The sequence below is a fragment of the Nothobranchius furzeri genome, unplaced genomic scaffold (genome assembly GCF_043380555.1).
Source record: "Nothobranchius furzeri strain GRZ-AD unplaced genomic scaffold, NfurGRZ-RIMD1 Scf065, whole genome shotgun sequence".
Classification (NCBI taxonomy): Eukaryota; Metazoa; Chordata; class Actinopteri; order Cyprinodontiformes; family Nothobranchiidae; genus Nothobranchius; species Nothobranchius furzeri.
This window is the reverse complement of record NW_027223082.1, coordinates 137472-149971: the sequence shown is the minus strand read 5'-3', so window position 1 is coordinate 149971 and position 12500 is coordinate 137472.

Here is a 12500-nt window from a genome sequence, read left to right as displayed (position 1 = left end):
AGCTGCTGATGGTGGGGTGGAGGAACAGAAGCCTCCAGCTGGTGATGTCAGGGTGGAGGAGCAGCAGCCAGCCTCCAACGGCTGATGGTGGGGTGGAGGAGCTGCAGCCAGCCTCCAGCAGCTGATGGCGGGGTGCAGGAGCAGCAGCCAGCCTCCAGCTGGTGATGGCGGGGTGAAGGAGCTGCAGCCAGCCACCAGCAGCTGATGGCGGGGTGCAGGAGCAGCAGCCAGCCACCAGCAGCTGATGGCGGGGTGGAGGAGCTGCAGCCAGCGTCCAGCAGCTGATGGTTGGGTGGTGGAGGAGCAGCAGCCAGCCTCCAGCAGCTGCTGGCGGGGTGCAGGAGCAGCAGCCAGCCTCCAGCAGCTGGTGGCGGGGTGGAGGAGCAGAAGCCAGCCTCCAGCAGCTGATGGCGGGGTGCAGGAGCAGAAGCCAGCCTCCAGCTGGTGATGGCGGGGTGAAGGAGCTGCAGCCAGCCTCCAGCAGCCAGCCTCCAGCTGGTGATGGCGGGGCGGAGGAGCAGGCAGCCTCCATCAGCTGATGGCGGGGTGTAGGAGCAGCAGCCAGCCTCCAGCTGGTGATGGCGGGGAGGAGGAGCAGCAGCAGCCAGCCTCCAGCAGCCAGCCAGCCTCCAGCAGCTGATGGCGGTGTGTGGGAGCAGCAGCCAGCCTCCAGCGGCCAGCCAGCCTCCAGCAGCTGATGGCGGGGTGGAGGAGCTGCAGCCAGCGTCCATCAGCTGATGGCGGGGTGGAAGAGCAGCAGGCAGCCTCCAGCTGGTGATGGCGGGGTGGAGGAGCTGCAGCCAGCGTCCAGCAGCTGATGGCGGGGTGCAGGAGCAGCAGCCAGCCTCCAGCAGCTGATGGCGGGGTGGAGGAGCTGCAGCCAGCCTCCAGCAGCCAGCCTCCAGCTAGTGATGGCGGGGTGGAGAAGCAGGCAGCCTCCGTCAGCTGATGGCGGGGTGGAGGAGCAGAAGCCAGCCTCCAGCAGCTGATGGCGGGGTGCAGGAGCTGCAGCCAGCGTCCAGCAGCTGATGGTGGGGTGGAGGAGCTGCAGCCAGCCTCCAGCAGCCAGCCTCCAGCTAGTGATGGCGGGGTGGAGAAGCAGGCAGCCTCCGTCAGCTGATGGCGGGGTGGAGGAGCAGAAGCCAGCCTCCAGCAGCTGATGGCGGGGTGCAGGAGCTGCAGCCAGCGTCCAGCAGCTGATGGTGGGGTGGAGGAGCTGCAGCCAGCGTCCAGCAGCTGATGGTGGGGTGGAGGAGCTGCAGCCAGCCTCCAGCAGCCAGCCTCCAGCAGCTGATGGCGGGGTGCAGGAGCAGCAGCCAGCCTCCAGCAGCTGATGGCGGGGTGCAGGAGCAGCAGGCAGCCTCCAGCAGCTGATGGCGGGGTGGAGGAGCAGAAGCCAGCCTCCAGCAGCTGATGGCGGGGTGCAGGAGCTGCAGCCAGCGTCCAGCAGCTGATGGTGGGGTGGAGGAGCTGCAGCCAGCGTCCAGCAGCTGATGGTTGGGTGGAGGAGCAGCAGCCAGCCTCCAGCAGCCAGCCTCCAGCTAGTGATGGCGGGGTGGAGAAGCAGGCAGCCTCCATCAGCTGATGGCGGGGTGGAGGAGCAGAAGCCAGCCTCCAGCTGGTGATGGCGGGGTGCAGGAGCTGCAGGCAGCCTCCAGCAGCTGATGGCGGGGTGCAGGAGCTGCAGGCAGCCTCCAGCAGCTGATGGCGGGGTGGAGGAGCTGCAGCCAGCGTCCAGCAGCTGATGGTGGGGTGGAGGAGCTGCAGCCAGCGTCCAGCAGCTGATGGTTGGGTGGAGGAGCAGCAGCCAGCCTCCAGCAGCTGATGGCGGGGTGCAGGAGCAGCAGCCAGCCTCCAGCAGCTGATGGCGGGGTGGAGGAGCTGCAGCCAGCCTCCAGCAGCCAGCCTCCAGCTAGTGATGGCGGGGTGGAGAAGCAGGCAGCCTCCATCAGCTGATGGCGGGGTGGAGGAGCAGAAGCCAGCCTCCAGCTGGTGATGGCGGGGTGCAGGAGCTGCAGGCAGCCTCCAGCAGCTGATGGCGGGGTGGAGGAGCTGCAGCCAGCCTCCAGCAGCCAGCCTCCAGCTAGTGATGGCGGGGTGGAGAAGCAGGCAGCCTCCATCAGCTGATGGCGGGGTGGAGGAGCAGAAGCCAGCCTCCAGCAGCTGATGGCGGGGTGCAGGAGGTGCAGGCAGCCTCCAGCAGCTGATGGCGGGGTGCAGGAGCAGCAGGCAGCCTCCAGCAGCTGATGGCGGGGTGCAGGAGCTGCAACCAGCCTCCAGCTGGTGATGGCGGGGTGGAGGAGCTGCAGCCAGCCTCCAGCAGCCAGCCCCCAGCAGCTGATGGCGGGGTGGAGGAGCAGAAGCCAGCCTCCAGCAGCTGATGGTGGGGTGCAGGAGCTGCAGCCAGCCTCCAGCAGCCAGCCTCCAGCTGGTGATGGCGGGGTGGAGGAGCAGCAGCAGACAGCCTCCAGCAGCCAGCCAGCCTCCAGGAGCTGATGGCGGTGTGTGGGAGCAGCAGCCAGCCTCCAGCGTTCAGCCAGCATCCATCAGCTGATGGCGGTGTGAAGGAGCTGCAGCCAGCCTCCAGCAGGTCATGGTGGGGTGGAGGAGCAGCAGCCAGCCTCCAGCAGCTGATGGCGGGTTGCAGGAGCTGCAGCCAGCCTCCAGCAAATGATGGCGGGGTGCAGGAGCTGCAGGCAGCCTCCAGCAGCTGATGGCGGGGTGCAGGAGCAGCAGGCAGCCTCCAGCTGCTGATGACGGGGTGCAGGAGCTGCAACCAGCCTCCAGCTGGTGATGGTGGGGTGGAGGAGCTGCAGCCAGCCTCGAACAGCTGATGGCAGGGTGCAGGAGCAGCAGCCAGCCTCCAGCAGCTGATGGCGGGGCGCAGGAGCTGCAGGCAGCCTCCAGCAGCTGATGGCGGGGTGCAGGAGCAGCAGCCAGCCTCCAGCTGGTGATGGCGGGGTGAAGGAGCTGCAGCCAGCCACCAGCAGCTGATGGCGGGGTGCAGGAGCTGCAGGCAGCCTCCAGCAGCTGATGGCGGGGTGCAGGAGCTGCAGGCAGCCTCCAGCAGCTGATGGCGGGGTGGAGGAGCTGCAGCCAGCGTCCAGCAGCTGATGGTGGGGTGGAGGAGCTGCAGCCAGCGTCCAGCAGCTGATGGTTGGGTGGAGGAGCAGCAGCCAGCCTCCAGCAGCTGATGGCGGGGTGCAGGAGCAGCAGCCAGCCTCCAGCAGCTGATGGCGGGGTGGAGGAGCTGCAGCCAGCCTCCAGCAGCCAGCCTCCAGCTAGTGATGGCGGGGTGGAGAAGCAGGCAGCCTCCATCAGCTGATGGCGGGGTGGAGGAGCAGAAGCCAGCCTCCAGCTGGTGATGGCGGGGTGCAGGAGCTGCAGGCAGCCTCCAGCAGCTGATGGCGGGGTGGAGGAGCTGCAGCCAGCCTCCAGCAGCCAGCCTCCAGCTAGTGATGGCGGGGTGGAGAAGCAGGCAGCCTCCATCAGCTGATGGCGGGGTGGAGGAGCAGAAGCCAGCCTCCAGCAGCTGATGGCGGGGTGCAGGAGGTGCAGGCAGCCTCCAGCAGCTGATGGCGGGGTGCAGGAGCAGCAGGCAGCCTCCAGCAGCTGATGGCGGGGTGCAGGAGCTGCAACCAGCCTCCAGCTGGTGATGGCGGGGTGGAGGAGCTGCAGCCAGCCTCCAGCAGCCAGCCCCCAGCAGCTGATGGCGGGGTGGAGGAGCAGAAGCCAGCCTCCAGCAGCTGATGGTGGGGTGCAGGAGCTGCAGCCAGCCTCCAGCAGCCAGCCTCCAGCTGGTGATGGCGGGGTGGAGGAGCAGCAGCAGACAGCCTCCAGCAGCCAGCCAGCCTCCAGGAGCTGATGGCGGTGTGTGGGAGCAGCAGCCAGCCTCCAGCGTTCAGCCAGCATCCATCAGCTGATGGCGGTGTGAAGGAGCTGCAGCCAGCCTCCAGCAGGTCATGGTGGGGTGGAGGAGCAGCAGCCAGCCTCCAGCAGCTGATGGCGGGTTGCAGGAGCTGCAGCCAGCCTCCAGCAAATGATGGCGGGGTGCAGGAGCTGCAGGCAGCCTCCAGCAGCTGATGGCGGGGTGCAGGAGCAGCAGGCAGCCTCCAGCTGCTGATGACGGGGTGCAGGAGCTGCAACCAGCCTCCAGCTGGTGATGGTGGGGTGGAGGAGCTGCAGCCAGCCTCGAACAGCTGATGGCAGGGTGCAGGAGCAGCAGCCAGCCTCCAGCAGCTGATGGCGGGGCGCAGGAGCTGCAGGCAGCCTCCAGCAGCTGATGGCGGGGTGCAGGAGCAGCAGCCAGCCTCCAGCTGGTGATGGCGGGGTGAAGGAGCTGCAGCCAGCCACCAGCAGCTGATGGCGGGGTGAAGGAGCTGCAGCCAGCCACCAGCAGCTGATGGCGGGGTGGAGGAGCTGCAGCCAGCGTCCAGCAGCTGATGGTTGGGTGGTGGAGGAGCAGCAGCCAGCCTCCAGCAGCTGATGGCGGGGTGCAGGAGCAGCAGCCAGCGTCCAGCAGCTGATGGTTGGGTGGAGGAGCAGCAGCCAGCCTCCAGCAGCTGCTGGCGGGGTGCAGGAGCAGCAGCCAGCCTCCAGCAGCTGATGGCGGGGTGCAGGAGCTGCAGGCAGCCTCCAGCAGCTGATGGCGGTGTGCAGGAGCTGCAGCCAGCCTCCAGCAGCTGATGGCGGGGTGCAGGGGCTGCAGGCAGCCTCCAGCAGCTGATGGCGGGGTGCAGGAGCTGCAACCAGCCTCCAGCTGGTGATGGCGGGGTGGAGGAGCAGCAGCCAGCCTCCAGCAGCCAGCCTCCAGCTGCTGATGGCGGGGTGGAGGAACAGAAGCCTCCAGCAGCTGATGGCAGGGTGCAGGAGCAGCAGCCAGCCTCCAGCTGGTGATGGCGGGGTGGAGGAGCTGAAACCTGGGTCGGACCTGGTCTGCAGCAGGGCCCATTACCACTCAGAAGCTGATGGCAGTGTGTGTTTAGGTCCCTGCGGGGTGGATGAGCTGAAACCTGGGTCAGACTTGGTGTGCAGCAGGGCTCAGCACCCTCCAGAAGCCGATGACAGTGTGTCTTTAACTCCCTGCCTGGTGGGAGAGCTGAAAGCTGGGTCGGACCTGGTCTTTAGCAGAGCTCAGCAGCCTCCAGAAGCTGATGGCAGTGTGTGTTTCATCCCCTGCGGGGTGGGAGAGCTGAAACGTGGGTCGGACCTGGTCTGCAGCAGGGCCCATCACCATCCAGAAGCTGACGGCGGTGTGTGTTTAAGTCCCTGCGGGGTGGGAGAGCCATAACCTGGGTCGGACCTGGTCTGCAGCAGAGCTCAGCAGCCTCCAGAACCTGATGGCAGTGTGTCTTTAATCCACTGCGGGGTGCAGGAGCTGAAACCTGGGTCGGACCTGGTCTGCAGCAGGGCTCAGCAGCCAGCAGAAGGTGACGGCAGTGTGTGTTTAGTTCCCTGCGGGGTGCAGGAGCTGAAACCTGGGTCGGACCTGGTCTGCAGCAGAGCTCAGCAGCCAGCAGAAGGTGATGGCAGTGTGTGTTTAAGTCCCTGCCTGGTGGGAGAGCTGAAACCTGGGTCGGACCTGGTCTATAGAAGAGCTCAGCAGCCTCCAGAAGCTGATGGCAGTGTGTGTGTTTTGGTCCCTGCGGGGTGCAGGAGCAGGAACCCGGGTCGGACCTGGTCTATAGCGGAGCTCAGCAGCCTCCAGCAGCTGATGGCAGTGTGTGTTTAATTCCCTGCCTGGTGGGAGAGCTGTAACCCGGGTCGGACTTGGTCTGCAGCAGGGCCCATCACCATCCAGAAGCTGATGGCAGTGTGTCTTTAATTCCCTGCGGGGTGGAGGAGCAGAAACCTGGGTCGGACCTGGTCTATAGCAGAGCTCAGCAGCCTCCAGAAGCTGATGGCAGTGTGTGTTCAAGTCCCTGCGGGGTGGGAGAGCTGAAACCTGGGTCGGACCTGGTCTATAGAAGAGCTCAGCAGCCTCCAGCAGCTGATGGCAGTGTGTGTTTAAGTCCCTGCGGGGTGGGAGAGCTATATCCCGGGTCGGACCTGGTCTATAGCAGAGCTCAGCAGCCTCCAGCAGCTGATGGCAGTGTGTGTTTAAGTCCCTGCGGGGTGGGAGAGCTGAAACCTCGGTCGGACCTGGTCTATGGCAGAGCTCAGCAGCCTCCAGAAGCTGATGGCAGCGTGCCTCTAAGTCCCTGCCTGGTGGGAGAGCTGAAACCTGGGTCGGACATGGTCTGCAGCAGGGCTCGGCAGCCTCCAGCAGCTGATGGCAGTGTGTCTTTAAGTCCCTGCCTGGTGGGAGAGCTGAAACCTGGGTCGGACCTGGTCTATAGCAGAGCTCAGCAGCCTCCAGCAGCTGATGGCAGTGTGTGTTTAAGTCCCTGCCTGGTGTGAGAGCTGAAACCTGGGTCGGACCTGGTCTATAGAAGAGCTCAGCAGCCTCCAGCAGCTGATGGCAGTGTGTCTTTAAGTCACTGCCTGGTGGGAGAGCTGAAACCTGGGTCGGACCTGGTCTATAGTAGAGCTCAGCAGCCTCCAGCAGCTGATTGCAGTGTGTGTTTAAGTCCCTGCCTGGTGGGAGAGCTGATATCCGGGTCGGACCTGGTCCACAGCAGGGCCCATCACCCTCCAGAAGCTGGTGGCAGTGTGTGTTTAAGTCCCTGCGGGGTGCAGGAGCAGAAACCTGGGTGGGACCTGGTCTGCAGCAGAGCTCGGCAGCCTCCAGCAGCTGATGGCAGTGAGTGTTTAAGTCCCTGCGGGGTGGGAGAGCTATATCCCGGGTCAGACCTGGTCTAAAGCAGGGCCCATCACCCTCCAGAAGCTGGTGGCAGTGTGTGTTTAAGTCCCTGCGGGGTGGAGGAGCAGAAACCTGGGTCGGACCCGGTCTACAGCAGAGCTCAGCAGCCCCCAGAAGCTGATGGCAGTGTGTGTGTGTGTGTGTGTGTTTAAGTCTCTGCCTGGTTGGAGAGCCGATACCTGGGTCGGACCTGGTCTGCAGCAGGGCTCAGCAGCCTCCAGAAGCTGATGGCAGTGTGTCTTTCATTCCCTGCGGGGTGCAGGAGCAGAAACCTGGGTCGGACCTGGTCTATAGCGGAGCTCAGCAGCCTCCAGCAGCTGATGGCAGTGTGTGTGTTAAAGACCCTGCGGGGTGGGAGAGCTGAAACCTGGGTCGGACCTGGTCTGCAGCAGGGCTCAGCAGCCCCCAGAAGCTGATGGCTGTGTGTGTTTAAGTCCCTGCGGGGTGGGAGAGCTGAAACCTGGGTCGGACCTGGCCCGCAGCAGGGCCCATCACCCTCCAGAAGCTGATGGCGGTGTGGGTTTAAGTCCCTGCGGGGTTGAGGAGCTGAAACCTGGGTCGGACCTGGTCTGCAGCAGGGCCCATCACCATCCAGAAGCTGATGGCTGTGTGTGTTTAAGTCCCAGGGGGGTGGGAGAGCCATAACCTGGGTCGGACCTGGTCTGCAGCAGGGCTCAGCAGCCTCCAGTTGCAGATGGCAGTGTGTGTTTAGTTCCCTGCGGGGTGCAGGAGCTGAAACCTGGGTCGGACCTGGTCTATAGCAGAGCTCAGCAGCCTCCAGAAGCTGATGGCAGTGTGTCTTCAATTCCCTGCGGGGTGCAGGAGCTGATACCTGGGTCGGACCTGGTCTGCAGCAGGGCCCATCACCATCCAGACGCTGATGGCAGGTGTGTTTAAGTCCTAGTGGGCTGCAGGAGCTGAAACCTGGGTCGGACCTGCTCTATAGTAGAGCTCAGCAGCCTCCAGAAGCTGATGGCAGTGTGTCTTTAAGTCCCTGCGGGGTGGGATAGCTGAAACCTGGGTCGGACCTGGTCTGCAGCAGGGCCCATCACCATCCAGACGCTGATGGCAGTGTGTGTTTAAGTCCTAGTGGGCTGCAGGAGCTGAAACCTGGGTCGGACCTGCTCTATAGTAGAGCTCAGCAGCCTCCAGAAGCTGATGGCAGTGTGTCTTTAAGTCCCTGCGGGGTGGGATAGCTGAAACCTGGGTCGGACCTGGTCTGCAGCAGGGCCCATCACCCTCCAGAAGCTGTTGGCAGTGTGTCTTCCATTCCTAGTGGGGCAGGGGAGCAAAGACCTGGGCAGAGGAGCGCCTGTCTGCATCCGATCCGGCCCCTCAGCAGCCCGCCGTGAGCCTTAGAGAACCCCCCCCCCCCCCCAGCGGGCTCCAGGAACCGGGCCCTGCGTCGGACCCAGCTCAGTAAGGCCCTCCCTCGGGCCCTGCAGCAGGTGGCCCCGTCTATGCAGTCGAAAACCCCGCGAAAATCGGTGTAGAAACGCCCGAGAGGCGTGGTGCGGTTCCCCCGGCCGGTACCGGGTCCGGACCGGTCCGGAAGTCCACCCAGAACACTGCCTGGGGCTTCTGGGCGGCTCCCCAGGCGCAGGCAGTCGAAAACCGCGTGAAAATCGGTTCAGAATTGACAAAACGGCGACCTCGTCGCTCCAAAAACTAAGTCCAAACTAAGCCTTTCGCTTATCGCTTAACGCTTAAGGCGGTCGGCCTTATGGCCAGTAAATGAAAAGTGCCTGCGCCCCTGGAGGTTTTGGAAGGTGCGAGCGATGACCATGCTCGGGTTAGTAGGTGAGGCCATCGGAAAACCAGCGTGAGTTGGCGGGTTTGGGTGGCAATCTATTCCAGGCAGAGTCGACTATCTCTGGGCATCAATTTTGGGATTTTTCCGGCTCTGGTTCTGGGAGAAACGCAGGGGCAAAGTGCACGAGCCGCGGCCGATTTTGGTGGCCTGTCCCTGGGCACAAAGTCTGAGGAGTGTGGGCCTGGTTCTCCGAAAAATACCAGTCTGCTGGAGCTCACTCCCATGGCTCCAGGGGGCACGGCACACCCCCCGGTAGCCGACCAAAGTGCTCTACTCGGGCCAGACTCGGACCCACGACCCGGGGTGAGAACCACAACTACTGGTCATCCTTTTGACCTCCAGGGGGCGCGGCAGAGCCTCCCCAGTCCGACGCAAGTGCCCCACTTGGGCCATACTCAGACCCACGGCCCGGGGCGAGAACCACAACTACTGGTCATCCTTTAGACCTCCAGGGGGCCCGGCACAGCCTCCCTAGACCGACACAAGTGCTCCACTTGGGCTGTACTCTGACCCAAGTCCCGGTGCGAGAACCACAACTACTGGTCATCCTTTAGACCTCCAGGGGGCCCGGCACAGCCTCCCTAGGCCGACACAAGTGCTCCACTTGGGCTATACTCTGACCCAAGTCCCGGGGCGAGAACCACAACTACTGGTCATCCTTTTGACCTCATGGTCATCCTTTAGATCTCCAGGGGGCCCGGCACAGCCTCCCTAGGCCGACACAAGTGCTCCACTTGGGCTATACTCTGACCCAAGTCCCGGGGCGAGAACCACAACTACTGGTCATCCTTTAGACCTCCAGGGGGCACGGCACACCCCCCGGTAGCCGACCAAAGTGCTCTACTCGGGCCAGACTCGGACCCACGACCCGGGGTGAGAACCACAACTACTGGTCATCCTTTAGACCTCCAGGGGGCCCGGCACAGCCTCCCTAGTCCGACACAAGTGCTCCACTTGGGCTATACTCTGACCCAAGTCCCGGGGCGAGAACCACAACTACTGGTCATCCTTTAGACCTCCAGGGGGACCGGCACAGCCTCCCTAGACCGACACAAGTGCACCACTTGGGCCATACTCTGACCCAAGTCCCGGGGCGAGAACCACAACTACTGGTCATCCTTTTGACCTCATGGTCATCCTTTAGACCTCAAGGGGGCACGGCAGAGCCTCCCTAGTCCGACACAAGTGTCCCACTTGGGCTATACTATGACCCAAGTCCCGGGGCGAGAACCACAACTACTGGTCATCCTTTAGACCTCAAGGGGGCACGGCAGAGCCTCCCTAGTCCGACACAAGTGTCCCACTTGGGCCATACTCAGACCCACGGCCCGGGGCGAGAACCACAACTACTGGTCATCCTTTAGACCTCCAGGGGGCCCGGCACAGCCTCCCTAGTCCGACGCAAGTGCTCCACTTGGGCTGTACTCTGACCCAAGTCCCGGGGCGAGAACCACAACTAATGGTCATCCTTTAGACCTCCAGGGGGCACGGCACAGCCTCCCTAGTCCGACACAAGTGCTCCACTTGGGCTATACTCTGACCCAAGTCCCGGGGCGAGAACCACAACTACTGGTCATCCTTTAGACCTCCAGGGGGCACGGCAGAGCCTCCCTAGTCCGACACAAGTGTCCCACTTGGGCTATTCTCTGACCCAAGTCCCGGGGCGAGAACCACAACTACTGGTCATCCTTTAGACCTCCAGGGGGCACGACACAGCCTCCCTAGTCCGACCCAAGTGCTCCACTTGGGCTATACTATGACCCAAGTCCCGGGGCGAGAACCACAACTACTGGTCATCCTTTAGACCTCCAGGGGGCACGGCACAGCCTCCCTAGTCCGACACAAGTGCTCCACTTGGGCTATACTCTGACCCAAGTCCCGGGGCGAGAACCACAACTACTGGTCATCCTTTAGACCTCCAGGGGGCACGGCACAGCCTCCCTAGTCCGACACAAGTGCTCCACTTGGGCTATACTCTGACCCAAGTCCCGGGGCGAGAACCACAACTACTGGTCATCCTTTTGACCTCATGGTCATCCTTTAGACCTCCAGGGGGCCCGGCACAGCCTCCCTAGGCCGACACAAGTGCTCCACTTGGGCTATACTCTGACCCAAGTCCCGGGGCGAGAACCACAACTACTGGTCATCCTTTAGACCTCCAGGGGGCACGGCACAGCCTCCCTAGTCCGACACAAGTGCTCCACTTGGGCTATACTCTGACCCAAGTCCCGGGGCGAGAACCACAACTACTGGTCATCCTTTTGACCTCATGGTCATCCTTTAGACCTCCAGGGGGCCCGGCACAGCCTCCCTAGACCGACACAAGTGCTCCACTTGGGCTGTACTCTGACCCAAGTCCCGGTGCGAGAACCACAACTACTGGTCATCCTTTAGACCTCCAGGGGGCCCGGCACAGCCTCCCTAGGCCGACACAAGTGCTCCACTTGGGCTATACTCTGACCCAAGTCCCGGGGCGAGAACCACAACTACTGGTCATCCTTTTGACCTCATGGTCATCCTTTAGATCTCCAGGGGGCCCGGCACAGCCTCCCTAGGCCGACACAAGTGCTCCACTTGGGCTATACTCTGACCCAAGTCCCGGGGCGAGAACCACAACTACTGGTCATCCTTTAGACCTCCAGGGGGCACGGCACACCCCCCGGTAGCCGACCAAAGTGCTCTACTCGGGCCAGACTCGGACCCACGACCCGGGGTGAGAACCACAACTACTGGTCATCCTTTAGACCTCCAGGGGGCCCGGCACAGCCTCCCTAGTCCGACACAAGTGCTCCACTTGGGCTATACTCTGACCCAAGTCCCGGGGCGAGAACCACAACTACTGGTCATCCTTTAGACCTCCAGGGGGACCGGCACAGCCTCCCTAGACCGACACAAGTGCACCACTTGGGCCATACTCTGACCCAAGTCCCGGGGCGAGAACCACAACTACTGGTCATCCTTTTGACCTCATGGTCATCCTTTAGACCTCAAGGGGGCACGGCAGAGCCTCCCTAGTCCGACACAAGTGTCCCACTTGGGCTATACTATGACCCAAGTCCCGGGGCGAGAACCACAACTACTGGTCATCCTTTAGACCTCAAGGGGGCACGGCAGAGCCTCCCTAGTCCGACACAAGTGTCCCACTTGGGCCATACTCAGACCCACGGCCCGGGGCGAGAACCACAACTACTGGTCATCCTTTAGACCTCCAGGGGGCCCGGCACAGCCTCCCTAGTCCGACGCAAGTGCTCCACTTGGGCTGTACTCTGACCCAAGTCCCGGGGCGAGAACCACAACTAATGGTCATCCTTTAGACCTCCAGGGGGCACGGCACAGCCTCCCTAGTCCGACACAAGTGCTCCACTTGGGCTATACTCTGACCCAAGTCCCGGGGCGAGAACCACAACTACTGGTCATCCTTTAGACCTCCAGGGGGCACGGCAGAGCCTCCCTAGTCCGACACAAGTGTCCCACTTGGGCTATTCTCTGACCCAAGTCCCGGGGCGAGAACCACAACTACTGGTCATCCTTTAGACCTCCAGGGGGCACGACACAGCCTCCCTAGTCCGACCCAAGTGCTCCACTTGGGCTATACTATGACCCAAGTCCCGGGGCGAGAACCACAACTACTGGTCATCCTTTAGACCTCCAGGGGGCACGGCAGAGCCTCCCTAGTCCGACACAAGTGTCCCACTTGGGCTATTCTCTGACCCAAGTCCCGGGGCGAGAACCACAACTACTGGTCATCCTTTAGACCTCCAGGGGGCACGACACAGCCTCCCTAGTCCGACCCAAGTGCTCCACTTGGGCTATACTATGACCCAAGTCCCGGGGCGAGAACCACAACTACTGGTCATCCTTTAGACCTCCAGGGGGCACGGCACA